This window comes from Mustela nigripes, chromosome 14 (genome assembly GCF_022355385.1).
Source record: "Mustela nigripes isolate SB6536 chromosome 14, MUSNIG.SB6536, whole genome shotgun sequence".
In the NCBI taxonomy this organism is placed as follows: Eukaryota; Metazoa; Chordata; class Mammalia; order Carnivora; family Mustelidae; genus Mustela; species Mustela nigripes.
In genome coordinates this window covers 95,160,328-95,177,794 of record NC_081570.1, presented here as the reverse complement: position 1 = coordinate 95,177,794, position 17,467 = coordinate 95,160,328, and positions in this window count along the sequence as shown.

Sequence of the window (17,467 nt, the reverse complement as noted above, 5' to 3'; positions counted from 1 at the left end):
GACTTGACAGGCTAGAAACAACTGGCATGATATATTCAGAGCTCTAAATGAGAAAAGTATGCAGCCAAGAATACTATGCCCATACTAGGCTTCATTGAAAATAGAAGGAGAAATAAAAACCTTCCAGGACAAAAACTAAAAGAATTTACAAACACCAAACCAACCCTACAGGAAATATTGAAAGGGGTCCTCTAAGCAAAGAGAGAGCCTAAAAGTAACAGACCAGAAAGGAGCAGAGACAATATACAGTAACAGTTACATTACAAGCAATACAATGCCACTAAATTAATATCTTTCAGTAGTTTCCCTGAATGTAAATGGGTTAAATGCCCCAATCAAAAGACAAAGGGTATCAGACTGGATTATAAAAACAAGATGCATTGATAATACTCTCTGCAAGAGACTCATTATATTTATGTATTTATTTATTTTTTAAATTTCTTTTCAGTGTTCCAGAATTCATTGTTTATGCACCACACCCAGTGCTCCATGCCATACGTGCCTCCATAATACTCACCACCAGGCTCATCCAGCCTCCCATTCCCCACCCCTCCCAAATCCTCAGATTGTTTTTCAGAGTCCACAGTCTCTCATTGTTTGAAGAGACTCATTTTAGACCCAAAGACACCTCCAGATTTAAAGTGAGGGGGTGCCATTTGCGACAACGTGGATGGAACTAGAGGATATTATACTTAGTGAAATAAGTCAATTGGAAAAAGGCAACTATCATATGATCTCCCTGATATGAGGAAGTGGAGATGCAACCTGGGGGGTTTGGGCGGTAGGAAAAGAATAAATGAAACAAGATGGGATCGGGAGGGAGACAAACCATAAGAGACTCTTAATCTCACAAAACAAACTGAGGGTTGCCAGGAGGAGGGGGGTAGAGAGAGGGTAGTAGGGTTCTGGACATCGAGGAAGGTATGTGCTATGGTGAGTGCTGTGAAGAGTATAAACCTGGTGATTCACAGACCTGTACCCCTGGGGGTAATAATACATTATATGTTTATAAAATTTTTTTTAATTATAAAAAAAATAAAGTGAGGGGGTGAAAAACAATTTACCATGCTAATGGACATCAAAAGAAAGCTGAGGTGGCAATCCTTATATCAGACAAATTAGATTTTAAGCCAAAGACAGCAATAAGAGATGAGGAAGGGCACTATATCATACATAAGGGGTCTGTCCAAGAAGAAGGTCTAATAGTTTTAAATATCTATGCCCCTAACATGGGAGTAGCCAATTATATAAACCAATTAATAACAAAATCAAACACATTGACAATAATACAATAACAGTAGGGGACTTTAACACCCCCTCACTGAAATGGACAGATGTAAGCAAAAGATCAAGAAGGAAATAAAGGTTTTAAATGACACAGTGGACCAGATGGGCATCACTGGTATATTCAAAACATTCCGTTCCAAAACAACAGAATTCACATTCTTCTCTAGCACACATGGGACATTCTCCAGAATAGATCACATCCTGGGTTACAAATCAGGTCTCAGCTATTACCAAAGATTGGGATCATTCACTGCATATTTTCAGGCCACAATGCTTTGAAACTAGAACTCAGCCAAAGGGGAAAGTTGCAAAGAACTCAAATAGATGGAGGCTAAAGAGCATCCTACTAAAGAATGAATGGGTCGGGGCGCCTGGGTGGCTCAGTGGTTCAAAGCCTCTGCCTTCAGCTCAGATCATGATCCCAAGGTCCTGGGATCGAGCCCCACATCCAGCTCTCTGCTCAGCGGGGAGCCTGTTTCCTCCTCTCTCTCTCTCTGCCTGCCTCTCTGCATACTTATAATCTGTCTCTCTGTCAAATAAATAAATAAAATCTTAAAAAAAAAAGAATGAATGGATCAACCAGGAAATTAAAGAATTTAAAAAATTCATGGGAACAAATGAAAATGAAAACACAAGTCTTTAAATTTGGGATGCAGCAAAGGCAGTCCTGAGAAGAAGATACATAGCAATACAAGCCTTTCTCAAGAAGCAAGAGAGGTCTTGAGTACACAAGCTAACCCTACACCTAAAGGAGCTGGAGAAAGAACAGGAAAGAAAGCCTAAATGAAGCAAGAGAAGAGAAATAATAAAGATCAGAGCATAAATCAATGAAATAGAAGCCAAAAGAACAGTAGAACAGATCAACAAAAGTAGGAGCTGGTTCTTTGAAAGAATTAATAAGATTGATAAACTCCTGGCCAGACATATCAAAAAGAAAAAAAGAAAGGACCCAAATTAATAAAATGAGTGAAAGAGGAGAGATCACAACTAGCACTAAAGAAATACAAATAATCTTAAGAACATATTATGATAACTATATGCCAGCAAATTTGACAATCTGGAAGAAATAGATGCATTCCCAGAGACATATTAGCTACCAAAACTGAACCAGAAAGAAAATAGAAAACCTGAACAAACCCATAACCAGTAAGAAAATTGAAGCAGTCATCAAAAATCTTCCCAAAAGAGCCCATGGCCAGGCAGCTTCCCAGGGGAATTCTACCAAACATTTAAAGAAGAGTTAATATCTATTCTCCTGAAACTGTTCCAAAAAAAAAGAAATGGAAGGAAAACTTCCAAACTGATACTATGGGGCCAGCATTACCTTTATCACTAAACCAGACAAAGACTCCATCAAAAAGGAGAATTACAGACCAATATCCCTGATATTATCAATTTTGTAATGCATGTCATCACCACACTGGTTTTTGCAGGTGGTTGTGTGTTTATGTTGAGAGGCAGGGGTGGGAGTAGGAAATGGCACCTGCCAGGTCGTTTGTTCTGGAGGAGTCTTCCAATGATCTTTGTCCCTCTAGAACATGCTTCCCTCCTATATACGCCAGGATTTTTCAAACTGCCACTTCTATGCTGTATCTCTGGGGGCTGTTTGTTGTGCTGTCTCTTTAAGGGCAGGGGCTCAGTTTCCTCTCACCCCTACCAGCTGTCCCAGAGCTGAGACTGCTAATTTTTGAAATTCCTGGTTTTAAGTCCTGCTGGTTTAAGAAGTCATGAAATTCCATCCCTCTGGTTTTTTCTTTCTTTCTTTTTTTTTTTAAAGATTTTATTTATTTATTTGATAGAGATCACAAGCAGGCAGAGAGAGAGAAAGAGAGAGAGAGAGAGAAAAGCAGGCTTCCCGCTGAACAGAGAGCCCGATGTGGGGCTTAATCCCAGCACCCTGGAATCATGACCTGAGCCAAAGGCAGAGGCTTCAACCCACTGAGCCACCTAGGCACCCCCATCCCTCTGGTTTTCAAAGCCAAATGTTATGGCAATTCATCTTTCCCATGTGAGTTCCCCAGTGTGACAGTCTGTTTCTCTTCCCTCTCTGCAATGGGTCCCTCCCTCCTGCAAATAGTCCTGATGGTCCATTTAGCTCCTTCCTGGATCTTCACCCTTCCCAACTTTTTCAGTGTTGCCTCATTTCTACATTTAGCTATAGAGTTTGTTCTGCCAGTCTTCAGGTGGTTTTCTGGGTAATTTACACTCATGTGAGTGTTATCTAGTTGTATCTGTGGAGTGAACTGAGCTTAGGCTCATCCTGCTCTACCATCTTTCTTATCAACTTAGTTTTTTCATTATTGAAAGTGGGTTATTGAAGTCTCCAACTATTACTGTTTGTGTGTATTCTCCCTTTCTTTTTTTGCTTTATATATTTTGGTGTTCTGTGATTTGGTATATGGATGTTTATATTTTTAAAGTATCTTCCTGGGGCACCTGGGTGGCTCAGTGGGTTAAGCCTCTGCCCTTGGCTCAGGTTGTGATCTCACGGTCCTGGGATCAAGCCATGCATCAGGTTCTCTGCTCAGCAGGAACCCTGATTCCTCCTCCTCTCTGTCTGCCTCTCTGCCTACTTGTGATTTCTCTGTGCGTCAAATAAATAAATAAAATATTTTTTAAAAGTAAAATATCTTCCTGATGGATTGACTCCATTGTAATTATAAAATTTCCCTCTTGATAATTTGGTTTTGTGTTAAGGTCTGTTTTAACTTATATTTAGAATAAACATTACAGCTTTCCTGTGATTGCATAATATATCATTTTCACCCTTTTTACTTTCAGTCTCTTGTGTCTTTGTATCTAAAATGCTTCTCTTTAAACAACATAAAGTTGGACCATGTTTATTTATCCACTTTGAAAATCTGCCTTTTGATTGTATTATTTATTTTATTCATATTATTGGGTTAGTGTTGGAGGCCACGGCATGGTTGGAGTTGAGGACCAAACCAGGCCCTGACTTGTGTCTCCTTTAAAGTCCAGACGCCTTGACAAGGGGTTAAGGATGGGAAAGTTGAGTAACACTGAGAAAGGGTCTGTGCTATGTGTCGTGCACTCACCTACGTGACTTCCCACATGCTCTCCCTACAGAAGGGAACAATGTGGTCAGGGTCATGAATTCTTAGCTGGTCCTTGTTGTTCCTGTACTTCCCATAACCCACTCCCTGGTTGGTTGTCTTGCATCAATAGTAGCTAATGGCATTAGCTATGACTAGCTGGCATCACGAGATTTGCTTGTAGTTAATGTAAACTTGTTATAGGAACTTGCAGTCATCTGATTAGATACTGATGAATTACTCCTCCTATTGTGGTCTGCCTTATAAATGGCTGTAAGATGTGGAATAAAATCGGCACTTTTAGATATCCTCCTCAGTGTTCCTCCTGCCCCCATCTCTTTGTCTCTTAATTTCCTTTCACCATTTTCTTACTCTCACATTCCTGGTCAATTTGTTTTGCCAGCCGTGACAGGATAGTTGGATTTATGTCAGCCATCTTACTTTTGGTTTCCATACATCTCATGTCATGTGTTTCTCTTTTTTTGCATTTTTAATATTTTTGCATTGTGTGAGTATCTTCTAATATAGCAATTTAATATCTCAATAATTTTTCACTCTATATGTATATTTTAAAGATTTTATTTATTAGAGAGACAGAGCACTAGCAAGGGGATCAGCAGAGGGAAAGGGAGAAGCAGACTCCCCACTGAGTAAGGAGCCTGATGCAAGGCTCAATCCCAGGACCTGGGGATCATGACCTTAGCTGAAGGCAGATGCTTAATCAACTGGGCCATCCAGATGCCCACTTTACTATATTTTTTAAGTTATTCTCTTTGCGGTTGCTCTAGGCCTTGTCATATACATGATAACTTAATAGTTATAACTTAATAGTTATAATTTGAGACTTATTCTGGCTTAATTATAGTAATATTCAGAGATATTAGTCCTTGTTAGGAGTTGAATTGTGTCCCTCCACCCCCATTCATACATTGATGTCCTGATACCTCAGAAGGTGATGTATTTGGAGATAGGGACTTTCAAGAGGTTCCTATCTCTGACCCACTATGGTGCACCCTAATCCAATAATCCAATAAAGATAGGGACTTTCAAGAGCTCCCTATCTCTGACCCACTATGGTGCACCCTAATCCAATATTCCTGGTGTTCTTTTTTTTTTTTTCCTGGTGTTCTTATAAGAAGAGGATATTAGGAAACAGACAATACAGAGCAATGACCATGTGAAGATACAGCTGGAAGGCCCATATGCAAGCCAAACAGAGAAGCCTCAGAAAAATTAACTCCATGAATACCTTGATCTCAAACATCTAGCCTTCCCAACAGTGAGAAAATAGATTTCCATTGTTTAAGCCACTTACTCTCTGATACTTTGTTATAGTAGCCTTAGCAAAGTAATATATATTCCTATATAACCCTATTCCTTTCTTTATTTTTGTGATATTGTTAAAATACATTTTATATCTATTAATATTACAAGCACAACAATGTATGATTATAATTATTACTTTGCCATTTGTTACAGTTTTATTAGCCATTAGGGCTTTCCTCTCATTCACCTCCTTTGTGTTTTTGTTTTAAGTTTATTGTAAATATATTTCTATATGTTATACATAATTATTTTTTGCTGATATTTTGACCGTTTGTGCGTGTATTCAAATTCATATCTGGGGTCATTTGCTTTTAGCCTGAAAAGTTCCTTTACTATTTGTTATTAATGGGTCATGTAGGAACAAATTCACTGATTTTGTTATTCTGGGAAAGTCTATATTTTGCCTTCATTTTTTAATAATAGATTTGATAGCTATAGGATTTTGCTTAACAGTTTTTTTTCCCTTTAAACAATTAAATATGTTATCTACTGCTTGTGACCTCCATTATATCTGCTGAGAAGTCAGCTGATAATTGTTTCCTTTGTCAGTGACAAGTTGTTTTTGTCTTGCTGATTCCAAAATTTTTTAATATTTTTTATAAACATATATTTTTTGATTCCAAAATTTTTTATCGTCTTTCGCTTTCAGCCTTTTTACCATGATGTGCCTAATTGTGGGTCTCAGCATTGTTTATTTGGAATTTATTGAAGTCTTTGTCTGGTTTGGGGATAAGAGTTACAGAGACTTCATAGGATGAATTTGGTAGCTTTCCCTCAGTTTTTATCTTTTTGAAAGTTTGAGAAAAATAGGTATTAATTCTTCCTTTAATGTTAGGTAGAATTCTCCTGTGAAGCCATCTGGCCCTTCACTTTTGTTTTTCTGGGAGATATTTTGATTATTAATTCAATTTATTTACTGATTATTTGTCTATTCAAGTTTTCTATTTCTTCCTGTTTGAGTTTTAACAATGTATATGTTTCCAGGAATTCATCAATTTCTTCCTGGTTGTCCAATTAGTTTGTGTATAATTATTCATAATATTCTCATAATTGTATTTCTGTGGTGTTGGTTGTTATTTCTCCTCTCTTATAGTAATATTCAGAGATATTAGTTTTCTATTTTATTTATTTAGGTCTTTTTGTGATTTTATTTATTTAGGTCCTTTCTCTTCTTTCTGCTAAATCTAGCTAGGAGTCTATCAATTTTATTAATTTTTTTCAAAGAATATTGATCTGTTCTACTGGGGGGTTTTGGTTATTTTTTGTTTTTCATTTCTATAGCTAAACTTATTATTTCTGTTCTGCTGAGCTTAAGCTTCATTTGTTGTTCTTTTTCTAGCTCCTTTACATGTTAAGTTGCTTATTTGAGATTTTCCTTGCATTATGCAGTTGGCCTGTATTGCTATACACTCCCCTCTTAAGACCACTCTTGCTGCATCCCAAAGATTTTAGACTGCCATGTGTTCGTTTTCAGTTGTTTCATGCTTTTTTTTTTAAATAATTTTTTATTTTTTATAAACATATATTTTTATCCCCAGGGGTACAGGTCTGTGAATCACCAGGTTTACACACTTCACAGCACTCACCAAAGCACATATGAATGAAAGAGGAGAGATCACAACTAACACCAAAGAAATACAAACTATTATAAGAACATACTATGAGCAACTCTACAGCAATAAATTTGACAATCTGGAAGAAATGGATGCATTCCTAGAAACATATAAACTACCACAACTGAACCAGGAAGAAATAGAAAGCCTGAACAGACCCATAACCAGTAAGGAGATTGAAACAGTCATTAAAAATCTCCAAACAAACAAAAGCCCAGGGCCAGACGGCTTCCCGGGGGAATTCTACCAAACATTTAAAGAAGAACTAATTCCTATTCTCCTGAAACTATTCCAAAAAATAGAAATGGAAGGAAAACTTCCAAACTCATTTTATGAGGCCAGCATCACCTTGATCCCAAAACCAGACAAGGATCCCACCAAAAAAGAGAGCTATAGACCAATATCCCTGATGAACACAGATGCGAAAATACTCAACAAAATACTAGCCAATAGGATTCAACAGTACATTAAAAAGATTATTCACCACGACCAAGTGGGATTTATTCCAGGGCTGCAAGGTTGGTTCAACATCCGCAAATCAGTCAATGTGATACAACAAATCAATAAAAGAAAGAACAAGAACCATATGATACTCTCAATAGATGCTGAAAAAGCATTTGACAAAGTACAGCATCCCTTCCTGATCAAAACTCTTCAAAGTGTAGGGATAGAGGGCACATACCTCAATATCATCAAAGCCATCTATGAAAAACCCACCACAAATATCATTCTCAATGGAGAAAAACTGAAAGCTTTTCCACTAAGGTCAGGAACACGGCAGGGATGTCCATTATCACCACTGCTATTCAACATAGTACTAGAGGTCCTAGCTTCAGCAATCAGACAACAAAAGGAAATTAAAAGCATCCAAATCGGCAAAGAAGAAGTTAAATTATCACTCTTCGCAGATGATATGATACTATATGTGGAAAACCCAAAAGACTCCACTCCAAAACTGCTAGAACTTATACAGGAATTCAGTAAAGTGTCAAGATATAAAATCAATGCACAGAAATCAGTTGCATTTCTCTACACCAACAGCAAGACAGAAGAAAGGGAAATTAAGGAGTCAATCCCATTTACAATTGCACCCAAAACCATAAGATACCTAGGAATAAACCTAACCAAAGAGACACAGAATCTATACTCAGAAAACTATAAAGTACTCATGAAAGAAATTGAGGAAGACACAAAGAAATGGAAAAATGTTCCATGCTCCTGGATTGGAAGAATAAATATTGTGAAAATGTCTATGCTACCTAAAGCAATCTACACATTTAATGCAATTCCTATCAAAGTACCATCCATCTTTTTCAAAGAAATGGAACAAATAATGTTTCATGCTTTTTAATTTCTTCTTTGATTTCCTGCTGACCCATTCATTGTTTAGTAGCATGTTGCTTAACCTCCATGTATTTGTGGTCTTTCCAATTTTTTTCTTGTGATTGACTTCAAGTTTCATAGTGCTGTGGTCTGAAAATATACATGGTATGATCTTAGTCTTTTTGTACTTGTTAGGCCTAATTTGTGACCTAGTATGTGAGCTATTCTGGAGAATGTCCAGCTTGCTGGATGTGTAGGCTATTGTTTTTGGTAAATTCAGGGAATTACCTACAGTTATATCTTTTCTTTTTTTCTCTCTCCTTTTCTGCTGGTATTCCCATTGTACATATGTTGGTGCATTAAAGGGTGTCCTACATTCCTTTGATGCAGTCTTTATTTTTATTCATTCCTTTTAATCTCCATTCTTTAGCTTGCTTAATCTCTACTGTTTTAATCTACAGTTGGGTCCTCTAGTACATTTTTAAGTTTTCACTTATTGTAAGTCTTACCATCAAAACCTTCATTGGTTATTATTATTATTATTATTTTTAAGTTATGTTAGTCACCATACAGTACATCATTAGTTTTTGATGTAATGTTTCAAGATTCATTGTTTGTGTATAATACCCAGTGCTCCATGCAATACATTGGTTCTTTTTAAAATCTGTATCTCTTTATTGACATTTACCATTTGACTTGATATTGTTATCATACCTTCCTTTAAACAAAATTCCTTTAATTCTTTTGCACATTTATCATAGCTACTTTAAAATTTTCCACTTTTAAGTTCAATATCTATTTTTCAAAAGTCTTTCCCTTTTTTCCTCCATTTTTCCTGAGGTATGAGTCATCTTTTCCTATTTCTTTGCACAGCTTGTAATTTGTTGGACTTGGTATTGTAGCAACTCTGGATACTGGTCCCTCATCTCTGGGGCTTGATATTGTACGTTCACACACAGCTGTTAAATTTCCACTAATTACCCCATTTGTTCCATTATTTACAACAATGCAGGAATAAAAGTTTGTGTACAAATTAATATAATCAAAGTGTACTTCCTCTGATGGGCTACTTTATGAGGTCAGTGTTGGGTATTTATTCAGACCCAGTAGGACTCCTATCCCTATCCTATTCTCCAGTTGTATCTTATGAACTAACTGCCTTACAGGCTAGGCCATATAGTCACTAAATCCATAAAATTTCCCCCCAAATCTTTTCATCACAACATCAACTGTTTTTGAGAGGGCTCTTAAGTGTAATCTTTTTCATACCCTGTTACAGATCCTTCAAGGAGAGATTGATTAGGTTCTATCTGTTGTATAGTCTATTTCTCCCCCAAGGCAATATCTCTGAGCCTAGACCCTGGATCTGATGGTGAAGACAATAACAAGTTTCTCTCTGATTGACACCCATGCAGTAATCTGAAGTCCTATGGCTTGCCACTTCTGGTATGGATCCCCAGCCTCAGTATTTTCAGCCCACTATGTTTGAGATAGAGTCTCCAAAATGAGTGGACGGGAGTGGGCAAAAGACAAGGGACTCAACCTCATGATCAAACTTGCCCAGGAATTAGCCTCAGTATGGCAGCTGGGGAAATGACAAGAAATGCCAAAATGAAAGTAACAATTATGCTTGCATTGACTTACTGCAATAGTGGAAACAAGAAAGAGATGTACTGGCTCCTTAGCATTCAGTACCCACCCTCCATGAAATGGCACTGTGTGAAAGTTAGATAACATACTGCACAGATTGAAAGAATTGTTTCACTGCTTAGCAATCCTGAACAAAAGCCTTCTCCAGCATCCTTATGAACCTGTTGGCCAGTTGGTAGGAGAGAGAAAAGGTTAGAAGTAGAAAGGTAGCTAGTCAAAGTGAATAAAACTGCTTCTGCCAAGGCTTCTGATAAGGAAGCCACCAAATGGAGGTACTTGGGCTAGGAATTTAGGCATGTGTAGGAACCTAGATGGTCTAGGGTTGGGTAAGGGGATGAGCCATTGACAGGAACTCTCCCATTGCAGAAAACTGCGATGAACTTGCTGTGCATCAAATCTGGTATGGGTAGGGTAGCTTCTTCTCATGACTTCTACTAGACCAAGCCTTGTAATTGCCTATAGTTCCTTCTAAAAGATCACATGTAAGATTTTTGGCTTAGAGCTAGACTCTTCAATTAAAAAAAAAAAACAGAAAATTTAACTAAACTAAGCAAGAAGAAAAATAAGAAGGTTCAAATTTCTAAAATCAGGATTGAGGAAGTGAACATCATTTCTTTTTTTTTTTTTTTCTTTTTGGTGAGCTTCTAAGCAAGGTTTATTGAGCAAGAGCAAAGTGATAGTACAAAGCTCCCAAGGGGGGAGGGGACCTGAGGGTGTTGCCTGGGAATATTATTTCTTACGTTACAGAATACTATGAACAACTCTATACCAACAAATTAAATAACTTAAAGGAAATTGACAAATTACTTGAAATATACAATCTACCAAAACTCATAAAAATGGAAAACATTAATACATATATAAAAATAAAGACATTGAGGGGCACCTGAGTGGCTCAGTGGGTTAAAGCTTCTGCCTTTGGCTCAGGTCATGATCTCAGGGTCCTGGGATTGAGTCCTGCATTAGGTTCTGTGCTCGGTGGGGAGCCTGCTTCCCCCTCTCTCTCTGTCTGCCTCTCTGCCTACTTGTTATCTCTGTCAAATAAATAAATAAAATCTTTAAAAAATACAGATATTGAGTAACTAATTTTAAAACTTCCTATGAAGAAATGCCCAGTCTCATATGGCTTAACTGCTGAATTCTACCAGACAATCAAAGAATGAATATCAACCCTTCACAAACCCCTATCAACCCACTGAGTATATGAGGCCAATATTATCCCTATACCAAACCAGGCAAAGGCATTATAAGAAAGAGAAGACCAGTATCTCTGTAGATAGAAAGACACAAATCTTCAATAAAATACTAGCAAGCCAAATTCAGCAGCATATAAAAATGGATTATACACCATGTCCAAGTGAGATTTATTTTAGGAATGTAGGAGTAGTTTAACATAAAAAATAAACCAATGTTATAAATCATATTAAGGAACAAAGTACAAAAAATAATTGTGTCAACAGATGCATAAAAATCATTTGACAAAATTCAACATAGCAAAGCAAACTAGGAATAGTAGAGAAATGCCTTAACCTATTAAATAGCATATATAAAAATCTCATAGCCAACCTTATATTTGATGGTGAAAGTCTGCTTCTTCCTATAAAATCAGGGACAAGGTAAGTTTATTTGATCTCAACACTTATTCAACGCTGTACCAGAGGTTCTAGTCAAGTCATCTAGGCAAGAAATAAATAAAAGTCATCCAGCTTAGAAAGGATGAAGTAAAATCTACATTGACAGGTCACATGATTTTGAATATAGGTAATCCCAAGGAATATGTACAGACACAAAAATTTATTAAAGCTAACATATGAATTCAACAATTATTCAGGATACAAAGTATGAAGTAATCAGTAGCATTTCTGTATTCTTGCAATAAACAAAATAAAAATAATATTAAGAAACACTCCCCTTTATGAACCCTCTTACACTGTTGGTGGGAATGCAAGTTGGTGCAGCCTCTTTGGAGAACAGTGTGGAGATTTCTCAAGAAATTAAAAATAGAACTTCCCTATGACCCTGCCATTACACTCCTGGGTATTTACCCCAAAGATACAGATGTAGTGAAAAGAAGGGCCATCTGTACCCCAATGTTTATAGCAGCAATGGCCACGGTCACCAAACTGTGGAAAGAACCAAGATGCCCTTCAACGGATGAATGGATAAGGAAAATGTGGTCCATATACACTATGGAGTATTATGCCTCCATCAGAAAGGATGAATACCCAACTTTTGTAGCAACATGGACGGGACTGGAAGAGATTATGCTGAGTGAAATAAGTCAAGCAAAGAGAGTCAATTATCATATGGTTTCACTTATTTGTGGAGCATAACAAATAGCATGGAGGACATGGGGAGTTAGAGAGGAGAAGGCAGTGGCAGGAAATTGGAAGGGGAGGTTAACCATGAGAGACTATGGACTCTGAAAAACAATCTGAGGGGTTTGAAGTGGCAGGGGGGTGGGAGGTTGGGGTACCAGGTGGTGGGTATTATAGAGGGCACGGATTGCATGGAGCACTGGGTGTGGTGCAAAAATAATGAATACTGTTATGCTGAAAATAAAAAATAAATTAAAAAAAGAAACACTCCTCTTTATGATAGCATTACAAAGATTAAAATACTTAGAGATAAATGTTTTAAAGTAGTGCAAAATTTACACTCCAAAAAGTGCAAACAATGTTGAAAGAAATAAAAGAAAATCTAAGTAAATGAATAAATATTCCATGTTTATTGATTGGAAAGTGTAATATTGTTAAGATGGCAATAGTCTCCAAAATTGATCTATGGATTAAATTCAGTCCTTATCAGAATTCTGGGTGCCTTCTTTGTACAAACTGACACACTGATTGTAAAATTCATAAGGAATTGTAGGGAACTCATCATAGCCAAAACAGTCTTTTAAGAGATGCACAAAATTGGAGAACTTAAATTTCTCAATATTAAAACTTAACACAAAGATTCAGCAATCAAGATAGTATGGTATTGGGATAAGACCTATAGATCAATGGAAAGAATTGGAAGTTTAGAAAGAGTTTATTAAACTTAAGGTCAATTGATTTTTTAAAAGATTTATTTATTTTAGAAAGAGAACACTAGCAGGAGGGACAGAGGCAGAAGGAGAAAGAATCTCAAGCAGACTCCTCACTGAGCATGGAGTCTAACATGGGGCTCAGTCTCATGACCCTGAGATTACACCCTGGGCCAAAACCAACAGTCAGATTCTTAACCAGTTGCACCATTCAGGCACCCTATGATCAATTGATTTTTGGCAAGGGTGCCATGACAATTCAATAGAGAAAGAATAGCCTTCCAAAAATTGTCATGGGGCAACTGAATGTTAACATGCAGAAGAATAAATTTGGACCCCTATCTCACACCAGATACATAAATGAACTCATATAAATAATAGACTATAAGGGTTAAAATTCTAAACACTTAGAATGAAACTTAGAAGTCTTGCAAACTTGGAAAAGGCAATTACTTATTAAATACAACACCAAAAGCACAGGAACAAAGGACATATAGATAATAAAATGAACCTCATAATACGTAAAAACTTTTGTGCATCAAGGAATACCATTAACATGAAAATGCAGGGGGAGGGAAGTTAAGATGGTGGCAGAGTAGGGGGACATGGAGCTTGCCTCATCCTTCAAACACAGCTAGTTGATATCAAATTATTCTGAACACACAGAAAATCTGGGGACTGAGAGAGCAAGACTGCACAACTAGGGCTAGAAAGGCAGCCACATCATGGAATGTAGGAGCTGCAGAGAGTTTATTTGAGGGAGAAAAGAACTACAGGTGCTGTGAAGGGTAGGAAGCCCTGACCACGGAAAGAAGAGCAAGAGAGAAAGAGTGAGGAGGGCATCTCATAGAGATGAGGGTATCTCATAGAACGAACTCTTTCCCAAAACCCTTGACCGGGAAAAGGTGAGGGGTGAGTCACTGGAAGCTTTTATAAATGGTAGAGACCAAAATCTGAAGTTTTGGAAGTCCATACCATCACCAGGTTCATGGCTGGTGGGCTTAGTGACATTCCACTGGGGAAGAAGGGCAGATGCCCTGGAGTAGACAGTGTAGGCTCAGGGTCCCCAGAGTCATATGGGAAGAAACAGTTCCTCTTTTTGGAGTGCATTTGGGAGAGGTGGCACAGCGTCTCAGGGACAAAAAGACCTGGCGGGTGCCAACATGCTGAACTATTCACTGGCATAGGAACAGAGATGCTGGCTGAGGGTAGCAAACCTTGGTTCCAGGTTTTGTCTGTGCTTTACCATAAACTCTGAACTGATGCACGGTCACATGTTCAATTTCCAGCAAACAGCAAAAGTGTGACAAGACCCTCCCCCAGAGGAACAGTGCAGGTACTTGTCATTCAGATCTCTAAAATTTGGAATTTTCAAACCCAGGCATGTGCCTGAGGTAAAACACAGAAGTACTGTACCTTCTGGCAATCGGAGAGCTCAGATCCAGGCATGGTGAGGGAAGGGGTCTGGAAAAAGCTGGGGATACAAAAGGGTTGATAGCTTGCTCTTCTGTGAGGGCTTCCTGAAGAGTGGCAAGAGTGAACTTCCCACTCTGTGGAGGAGAGAGCACTGCAACACGTTCCCCACTGCCCATCAATAGGGACCTACCTCAGTGAGCAAAACAGCACCACCCAGTGGAGGTATGAGCTGTTTACACCAAGCCACATTCCCCTTCATACTTCAAGGGCATCTCCTTTAAGGCAAGTCCCCCTAAGAATCAGCACAGTAGTCCCCACCTCCAGAAAACCAACACAAACCTCATGCATGCACCAAGTCTACTGATCATAAAATTTTGGAAAACTTAAGCTCTAGGGTAAATAGGATCTAGCATCCTTTTGTTTAATATTTATTATTATTACTATGTAGCTTTTTTTAACATCTTAATTTAATTTTTTGTCATGTTCCAAGATTTATTGTTTATGCACCACACCCAGTGCTCATGCAATATGTGCCCTCATTATTACCCACCACCAGGCTCACCCATCCCTCCAGCTCCCTCCCTTCCATAACCCTGTTTGTATCTCAGTATCCACAGTCTCTCATCTTTCCTCTCCCCCTCCAATTTCCCCCAATTCACTTTTCCCTTCCTTCTCCTTATGTCCTCCATGTTATTCCTTATGCTCCACAATTAAGTGAAACCACATGATAATTGACTTTCTCTGCTTGACTTATTTCACTCAGCATAATCTCTAGTTCCATCCATGTTGATCCAAAAGTTCGGTATTCATCCTTCCTGATGGCTGAGTAATATTCCATGGTATATATGGACCACATATTCTTTACCCATTCGTCCATCAAAGGGCATCTTGGCTCTTTCTACAGTTTGGCAATTGTGGACATTGCTTCTATAAACACTGAGATATATATGGCCCTTCTTTTCACTACATCTGTATCTTTGGGATAAGTACCCAGTAGTGCAATGTCGGTGCCCAAGCGGCTTGAAGCGCATGCGCAGTGATGCTTCTCGCTCGTTGCCTCCGCTGCCGCTGCCTCAAGCTGTTGCCAACAATGGGTGGCCACCGGGGGGGGGGGGGGGGCTGCCCCCGCGGGGCCCGGGGGGGCGGGGGGGCGCCGACTTTTTCGGTGCCGGAAAGTAAACAGGCCATTAAGATGGCGGCTGGATGCGAGCCAGTAGGTGGAACTTAGGATTTTGTATCTATGTGGCTGCGAGTGATTGGTTGTGCAACCTTGGTATATATAGACATGCACGGGCGGGGAGGGAGAGATCCCAACAGCTACGCAGAAATAAAGGTTGCTTCCCTGAGGTCTCCTGGTCGTTCTTGCTGGCGAGAGCGACAGTGCAATTGCATGGTCATAGGGTGTCTCTATTTTTAATTGTTTTAGGAACCTCCACACTATTATCCAAAGCGGCTGTACCAACTTGCATTCCCCACAACAGTGTAGAGGGCACACCAAAACACACATAGGGTCTACCCTCCCCTTATTTTTATTTTTTAGACTTCTTAATATAGCCATTACTATTAGGAGTAGGAATATAACAGGCTTTATTAGCAAAAACACAGTGACCCAGATAAAATGACAAGATGGAGGAATTCACCCAACAGAAAGGATAGGAAGAGGTAATGGTCAGGGACTTAATCAACACAGATGTAAGTAAGATGTCTGAAATAGAATTTAACACAACAATTATAAGGATATTAGCTGGGAAAATAGCATAGAGGACACTAGAGAATCCCTTACTGCAGAGATAAAAGGTTAAAAACTAGTCAAGTTGAAATAAAAAAATGCCCTAAACAATATGCAAACCTGAATGGATACCATGACAATGAGGATGCATCAGGCAGAGGAATGAATTGGTGACATAGAAGATAAAATTATGGAAAATAATGAAACTGAAAAAAGAGGGAAAGATAGGTACCAGATCAAAAATGTAGACTTAGGGAATTGAGCAACTCTTTAAGTGTAATAACATTCACATCATAGGAGTCCCAGAAGAAGAAAAGAAAGTAAAAGGAGCAGAAGGTTTACTTGAGCAAATTATAGCTGGAAACTTCCATAACCTGGGGAAGGATACAGATATCCAAATCCAAGAAGCACAGATAAATCCCATGAAATTCAACAAAAGCCAGCCAACATCAAGATATATCATAGTCAAATTCTCAATATATACAGATAAGGAAAGAATCCTGAAAGCAGCAAGGGGCAAAAAAAAAAAAAAAAAAAAAAAGGACTTAACTGATCAGGGAAGACAGATTATATTCACAGCAGATCTGTCCACAGAAATTTGGCAGACCAGAAGAGGGTGGAATGATATATTAAGGGTGCTGAATGGGAAAAATATGTAGCCAAGAATGTTTTATCCACCAAGGCTGTCATTCATAATAGAAGGACAAATAGTGTTTCCAAGACAAACAAAAACTAAAGGAGTTCATGACCATTAAACCAGCCCTGCAAGAAATATTAAAGAGGACTCTTTGAGTGGGAAGAAAAGACCCAAATTAAGAAAGACTGGAAAGGAATAGAAAACATCATCAGAAACACCAGCTTTATGGGTAACACAATGGAACTAAATTCATATCTATTAATAATCTTTCTAAATGCAAATGGGCTAAATGGTTCAGTCAAAAGGTATAGGGCATCAGAATGGATTAAAAAAGACAAAAACAAGACTGATCTATATACTGCCTACAAGAGACTCATTTTAGACCTTAAGATATCTGCAGATTGA